This window comes from Populus euphratica, unplaced genomic scaffold (assembly GCF_000495115.2).
Source record: "Populus euphratica unplaced genomic scaffold, PopEup_1.0 scaffold549.1, whole genome shotgun sequence".
Lineage (NCBI taxonomy): Eukaryota > Viridiplantae > Streptophyta > Magnoliopsida > Malpighiales > Salicaceae > Populus > Populus euphratica.
In genome coordinates, this window is record NW_011500426.1 from 40,366 (window position 1) to 48,793 (window position 8,428).

Here is an 8,428-nt window from a genome sequence, read left to right on the forward strand (position 1 = left end):
CCCCCCCCCCCCCCCCCCCATTGTTCTAGTCAAGGGTTCTCCACTTCTACGGCATGTCTGCGAGTGTTTCTACCTGTGTTCTTAAATATTTTTTTAATATATAAATGTTAAAAAATAAAAAATTATTTAAAAGATCACAATGTCCATGGAGCTTGTTTTACGGTTTTGATTTAGACTTTACTTGTAGAGTGGCATGCAAGGCAGGAGGGGTCTCTCTCGTTGATAATACGACAAGACAAAGTAGAGTTGACTTTGATGAAGAGGAGAGAGGGGCGGCGGCGGCGGCTATGGCTGACGGAGAACACCTAGCAGAAGATCCCCAAAAATATTGGAGATAGAAGACTCCTGGCTCTTGATCTACTGTGACCTAACAAAAGAAATAGAGTTGACTTGGACATTCATGGACAAAGACTGAACCAGGGACTTTGCCTTGGATTGCTTTTTCTACTTCTTGAATGACGTCTTTGATCCGCGTCCCGAGTCTTTAATATTTTTTAAAAAAAATTATAAATTTTTACAAATTATGAAGTTTTACGTGGTTTCTACAAACTCAACACAGTAAACCATTCATAAAAGATTGAATTTCAATATTTTTTCGTAATTATTTTTTAAAATATTTTTATTTAAAAATATATTTAAAAATTATTTTTATCTTAGCACATCAAAATCATCTTACAATATTAAAAAAATTAATTTTAAACAAAATAAATTCAAAATGTTTTACAACATGGATTGGTGTAATAACGTTCCAAGGATGTTACTTAGGTATTTCAAAAAATGGTTAAAAATAAGTTTTTAAGTTAAAAAAACAATAACCATGTTTTTATAATCACTATAATAGTTGAAATTTTAGAAATAATGGACAACTCATTATCTTTTTTTATCAATAAATAAAATAAATAATATTTCATTAATCATTTTAACTTTTAAAAAATAAATAATAAAAACTTGCTTTCATGGACTTGAACTTGTAAGCCCACGTGTGGGTTTTTTATTGGTAGGTCAAGCGTTTAGCCTGGCTTCCCAAACCCACCAAGCAATGCTTAGCTTCATTATTATTTTTTTTAATATTACTTTTTTATATGTATGTTTTAAAATATATTTTGTATTTTTTTTTTATTAGTACTTCTTCCTTCTAATTTGTTTTTTATTATTTAACCTCTTTTTAAATAATAATTATTTTTTAATTATATTAGATATGTTTAATTTTTTTTTATAAGGTTAATGTGATTCATTTATAATTCTTTTTTATATATTCTATATAGATTAAATTTATTTTTAAAAATAAAAATATTTATTTTTTAATAATATTTTTAATATGTGTAGCCTTGTATAATTTTTTTCCTTTTATTTTATTCAATAAATTTTATATGTGTATCGATTTCTTTTATAAATAAATTTATTCAACATTACTAAGTAAATTACTCAGCAATATTAAATATCTTTATTTATATTTGTCTTTTAATTTTTTTAATTATATTTTTATTTATTATTGATGATTTTTTTTATTTATTTACAAAAAAGTTTGTGGTTGGTTTTATTAGATTTTTGCATAAGTTTTTCAATTTACATTTTAGATTTTTTTTTATGTAAAGAAACGCATTGAAAAATTCTACTTGTTTATTTTTTTATCTACTAAAAATTCTACTAAAAAAATACATTTTAATATTGGTATTTTCAATTTAATCCTTATTCTTTTTATTAGTTTTTTTTCTTGATGTTCTTGTAAAAGATTTATTGTTTCCTTCAATTCAAGTTAATTGTGTTTTTTTTTTATCCTTAATCTTTTGATTTTCTTTTCTTGTGCTATTTTTATTTTCTTTTCAATTTAATTCTCAAAATAAAAATTTGTTGTTTTCCTTTAATTTTGTTTTCCTTTTGATTTTAACTCTCTTTCTTATAATTGCTATTTTTTATATTTTTTGTCTATTTGTTTTTTCAAATCATCCTTCAACTTTATTTTTCACAACTCATCTCTATTTTTACAAAATTTAACATCAACCAAACATGGAGATCTTTCTGTAACACCTCAGGAACTCTACGGCAAGGTAATATATATAAATAAATCCAAAATAACACAGGGTGATGTGCAAGAATGAATTTTAAAAAAATATATGAATCAAATTAAAAAAAAAGAAGCTTTAAGAGCAAAAAGAAAAAAATTCATATCATTGTTTTACTGTGTAGTGATTTGTGAGAAGGTCTATAATATATTCACCAAATCTTTAAACTTTTTACATTATATATATTTACCAATTTCAGGTGAACTTTTTTTTTAAAATAACATAGGCAAAAAATATTTTGAAAAATAACATGAAGTCTAGAGAGATGAATTGTCCCTTCAACCATTTTTTCAGGTAATCAAATTGCATCATCCTAAAATTGGTTGAAATCAGCTAAACAATGAAAACTTTATAGTAAACATTGTTAACTTCCAACTTCAGAATATTTCATTTCATTTCAACAGTCAAGGATATATATATATATATACACACACACTTTCCCCCATTTGATCAACTTCGTCCTCAAGGTTTGAGATAGAATATTTATTAACACAACTTTTTTTTCTCACTCCTTAATAACAATTAATTCAACCGGTGTAAAGATTTAGGTTTTTATTGGGTTTAAACTCGAAAAAGTATCATATTAATGATTTTTAGATTTTTATATATATATTTTTAATATATTGATATTGAAAGTAAAAATATTTTAAGAATTATTATTTTATTATATTTTTACTTAATAAACACTTTTATATAAGCACTCTAAACTACATTACTAAGCACATATTTAATTTAGATATTGAGAGAATTTAGACAAAAAACAAAATTAACAAGGTCGAAAAACCTTGAATGGGTTTTTTTTGGAGGGTAAGAAGTTATGATTTTACTTCTTTTAAAATTATTTTATATCATTTATTTGTATTCAATCTAATCCATACACATGTCATAAACCATTCGTTAGCATATTTTAAATAATTTAGCTACCTTCGAGAAAATAAGTTTTCATTATTATAAAAATATTTAATTAAATTGCTTTATTCATTAAAAAAAAGTAATTTAGTCATAAAAAATTGCATTATAATTTATAAGAAAACATAGGCTCGAGGATTGTAAGAGAAAATCACGATCTGAATTTTAAGTTTATAATCAGTAATGAATGAGTGGTGTCAATAAAACATCACACTTACATTAAATCTCAAAACATATTTATTATAAACAAAACTTTATAAAATTCACCCAGCATTTTATAAACTTCTCAAATATTATATTATATAAAATTAATAAAATTAAATATCATTTCAAAATAATTTATAATACTCATTATATTGTTAAAATCAAAAACTTTAACTAAAATAATATAATAATAGAGCATTTAAGATATCAAATTAAAATTAAAAAAAAAGGCTTTGCTAATAAAAGCACTCAACAAAACAAAGCATATCAACCAAAACTGAAAAGGTAAAAATACTAAACAAAATTTATCTGTTAATAAAAATTTAAAACCTTAAATAACATTAAAAATAAAGAGTGAGTTCAATCAATTTAATGAGGGAATAACAATAATTTAATAATTTACAAGTTGATTTATCTTGATATATATATAATATATTATTATAAAATAATAGAATACATGTTAGAGATTAAATGATACCAAAAAATAACTACCGTAAGAAAATTAGTCATCACAAAATAATACATTTTTTATTAATTAAGTATATAGAATATTATATACACATAAATCAACTACTCTCCCTTAATATTAAGTTTAATAAGTTTTGTATCAAGATATAATAAATATTCAAATAATTAATTAATTGTGTTTATCATATAATTAATATATATATATATATATATATATATATATATATATAGACACACACACGAAGTTACCCGAAAAATCACCTACAATGAACATAAAAAGACTATACTCATGCCAAATTACAGTTACTTCCTTGACGTGACTATCCTTAAGTGAATCAACAAGCCAATTTAAAAGCTGTTTGTTTGTTTTTAAGTTTTAAAAAATTTGAAAGTTTTTATTTTTTATTTTAAATTAATATTTTTAAAATATTTTTAGATTATTTTAATACCTAATTTCAAAAATAATTTTTAAAAATAAAAAATATATATTACTTAATATATTTATAAATAAAAAAAATACTTTAAAAAATAATTTTAACAACCCAGCATATTGAAAAAATACTTTAAAAAATAATTTCAACAACCCAGCATATTTAAAGAGATTTTAGCATCTCTCTCTCGTGAATGATTTCTACACTCGCAGAAATATCCAAGAGCATTAAATGAGATCACTTTCTCTCTCAACAATATTATCATCACCAGAGGCTCAAACCCATGAAGTTTCAAAGTCATAATGAAATCTAAAATAAAAATTTCTATCTACTAATGAAATCTAAAATAAAAATTTCTATCATGCTGCTGCTTCTAATATTCAACACTCTGTCACCATCTATAGCAATCGACACCATAACTCAAACCCAATTTGTATCTGGTAGTGAAAACGGAAATTTCAAACTAGGCTTCTTCAGTCCCGGAAAATCCCCAAGCCGCTATGTTGGAATATGGTTCTACAAAGCCTCCCAGCAAACTGTAGTTTGGGTTGCCAACAGAGAAACTCCACTCAAGAACTCTACTGGAATTTTCAAGATGATGGAAACCTTGCTGTCTTTGATGGCAACGATAGCACTCCTCTTTGGTCCACTAATGTTTCCATGCCAGCTACCAACTCATTAGCCAAGCTCTTTCCTTAGGGAATCTGGTTTTGGTTGTTCCCAACAAAACAAGCAACACAGAATCTGTCATTTGGCAAAGCTTTGATCACCCTACTGACACAATCCTGCCTGGAATGAAATTTGGGTTGAACAAGAGAACTGGCCTGAATTCGGTCCTGACTTCATGGAAATCAACTGATGATCCAGCACCTGGAGATTTCTCTTTCGAGCTAGACCCTCGAGGCTCCCCTCAGTTCTTCTTGTACAAGAGCTTGTCTCCATACTGGCGTGGAGGTTCATGGAATGGCGACGCTCTCATGGAATGGAGACACTCTAAGTGGCTTACCTGATGTAGGCAATAGGCTAAAAAACAATGATTCTGACTATTCCAAAGAGATTGATCTCTTCATTTGTTCTTTTGAGAACAATCAGAATGAAAGCTCTGTTTCTTTCAGTGCAAGAAATGACACTTCCTTCAATTCTTGTCCTAGAACCCCTAGGAACAGTGCAACGGCTGATCTGGTGCGAGAGGGGAAACAGTAGCAAAACATGGAGAACAATTTGGGTGGCAACAGAGGACCTGTGTGATCATGCTAGGTGTGGTCCATCAACTATATGCAATACAAAAGATGCTGTACTGTGCACATGCCTGCCTGGACTTAAGACATTGTATCCTAATGATTGGTACATGAACTGTGAAGAGGTTAGAAAGGACAGCTGTGGCAAAGGCAAAGGTGAAGGCTTTTTGAAATTGGAAAATGTAGACGTTCCATATGCTAGGTTTACAAGAGTGTACGCAAACGTTAGCCTTCAAGAATGTGAAAAAGAGTGCTTGAAGAGTTGTAATTGTACAGATATGCTAGCTCAAATGTTACTGTAAATGGACTTGGGTGGATTGCTTGGTATGATGGTAAGTTAACAGACATTAGAAAGTATGTGGATGGGCAGGACTTTTATTTCCGGTTGATGCAGAGGATCTTGGTAAGTAAATTATTTTCTTTCGGAATTTCCCTTTAACGTTTAAGAGCAGAAGAATGAGAATTTACTGCTTCAAACTTTCAGCACGTAGTTCAAGGAAAAACTCAACACAATATCAAGCAAGGATTCTTGTGTTCGTGCTGGCCTTATGCAGTTTTTACCTGTGGAGAAGACATGCCAAAAAGAAAGGTAATTTTAAACCAAACCCAGCATTCATGTGATAAATAATCAAGAGAAACACCTTTGCATCAGGATCATCTCATCATGTTCCTCTGATAGTAAAACACATTACAGTGTATCATATATCTATACAAGAAACTTGTTTTTTCCATTGAAATTGAGAAACAAAAGCCTCTACTACAAAGTGAAAGTACGAAGGGGTTCATAGAATTTTCTTATATTTGTCATAAAATACAATCAAGGCATAATGAAAATCCTGCAGAGTTTTATAGTTCAGACTTCAGAGATCCAATGATCTTATCTGCAAAATGTAGCCCTTATCACGTAAACTACGACCATTTTACTTGAAGGTTCATTGCCCTGTTACAGCCTGCTTTGATTGACCCTGGATTACCAGGAAACAAAACATAGCAGTGTCATTTTCAGGCCTGAAAAGGAAGCAAAAACACCGAGAAAATTTATTTTCGGATCCCACAAGCAATTTATCAGAGAATAGAGATTCTCCCAATACTAAAATACCTGAAGGCGGCCAAAATGTGGATGTGACATTCTTTGAACTAAGTACTGTAATTGCAGCAACAGACAACTTTTCCTCTGCCAATAAACATGGGCAAGGAGGTTTCGGTCCTGTATACAAAGTAATGTGCCTATCCGTAGACTATGATTTTTATGATCCTTTCGTGCTTTTCTAAAAAATTATGACTGTTCAAAATATTCTTTTGCTAAACCATGGAAGATTTGCTATTTCTTATGCCAAATAAGTGGTGTTAGGGGACTGTATAACTTGAAATTCTCAGAGCTGAGCGTATGTAAGACACAAAAGGCTATTTCATGGAAACTAATACTTACTGCTTTCTGAATAACCTTTTCAGGGCCGATTATCTCATGGACGGGAGATAGCTGTTAAATTTTTTATCATAACGTCAAGACAGGGAGTTGCGGAGCTTAAAAATGAGGTCATTTTGATTGCAAAACTTCAACATAGAAATCTTGTGAGGCTTTTAGGTTGCTGCATAGAGGAAGAGGAAAAGATGCTAATCTATGAGTTCATGCCCAACAAAAGCTTGAACTACTTCATTTTGGTATGTCTCCTCTATTATGCACTTGACTTCTCTATATAGCTTGTTGCCACCGTGTTCCAGTGCAAGTCATATGATGTAATTCAAAGCATATCAATCAAGAAAGACGCTATTAGACTGGAACAAGCGGTTTGATATAATTGTGGGAATCGCTCGAGGTATCCTTTACCTCCATGAAGATTCCAGGTTAAGGATAATTCATAGGGACTTGAAAGCTACTAATATACTTTTAGATGGAGAGTTGAAACCCAAAATATCAGATTTCGGTACCGCAAGAACATTTGGAAGAGATCAAACTCAAGCAAATACAAACAGGGTTATTGGAACATTGTAAGTCAGCATATATGTTCTGTACAGAAAAGTAAATAACAATTTTTTTCTTTTATGTAATTATCAAACTATGCATATGTTCTAATCAGTTATGCCACGCAGTGCTTATATGTCACCAGAGTATGCTTTAGATGGCCTCTTCTCAATGAAGTCTGATGTCTTTAGTCTCGGAGTACTACTACTAGAGATGGTAAGTGGTAAGAAGAATGTTGGCATATTTCCGGACAATCCCTCATCAAACTTGATTAGATATGTAAGTTCAATCTGTCTTCCTACTGTTAAATGTTTCTTTCAATAAGCATTGCTCTTACAATTGCTTGGCAACACATTCGCAAGGCATGGGAGCTGTGGAGAGATGATAAGGCCTTAGAGATACTTGATCCATTCATGGCTGACTCATGTCCTGCTCCTGAGGTATTGATATGCATTCAAGTTGGGCTGTTGTGTGTGCAAGACAATGCAGCTGATAGGCCAGCTATATCATCTGTTATTTTCATGTTAAGCAATGAAGCAGCACTTCCTTCTCCCAGACAACCTGCATTTTCCGTCCGAAGAGTTCTTAACGATCCAGTATCATCTTCTACAGGAACAGGATTTTCTGTCAATGAGGTGGCAGTTACAATTCTTGATGCTCCATGAATTGCAACGATTTCCAATCTGTGCACTGTACCCTATTTCTTTGAAACTAAAACATTTTTAATTGTTTGATGTTCAGATATTTTCTGACAGTAATTGAGAAAAGCAATTAAACTATGGAAAGCTCTTTAGTTTTTCATTTCAACCACAAATACAGTTGTTTTTCCCATCACACTGTCTTGATGTGGATGTTCTTGCAATTCTAGCATCAAAGGTGTCAAAATCAGGCTTTTAAGTCAACAAAAAGAATAGATATATATATAGAGGGAGGGAGGGAGGGAGAGGGAGAGGCTCTTGTAATTCCGAAAGCTGAAGTTGTTAGGAGAGAAAACCCCTTAGCCTAGAAATTTGCATAAATAGAAGAGAGAATGATAGCGTCAAGATTTTAACTCTTGACTATTTGATTGTTAGAATCTTAACTAAAAAATTTAAACTCTTGAGTAAGGCTCTAAAATATGATTTATGTTTTCTTTTTAATAATAGTTTGCAT

General features: G+C 30.2%; 1 pseudogene; it reads left to right on the forward strand.

Annotated features, from left to right (window-relative positions):
• The first annotated feature begins 4,436 nt into the window (after positions 1-4,436).
• LOC105114611 (G-type lectin S-receptor-like serine/threonine-protein kinase At1g11410) lies at positions 4,437-7,971 on the forward strand (annotated as a pseudogene).
• Positions 7,972-8,428: the final 457 nt, after the last annotated feature.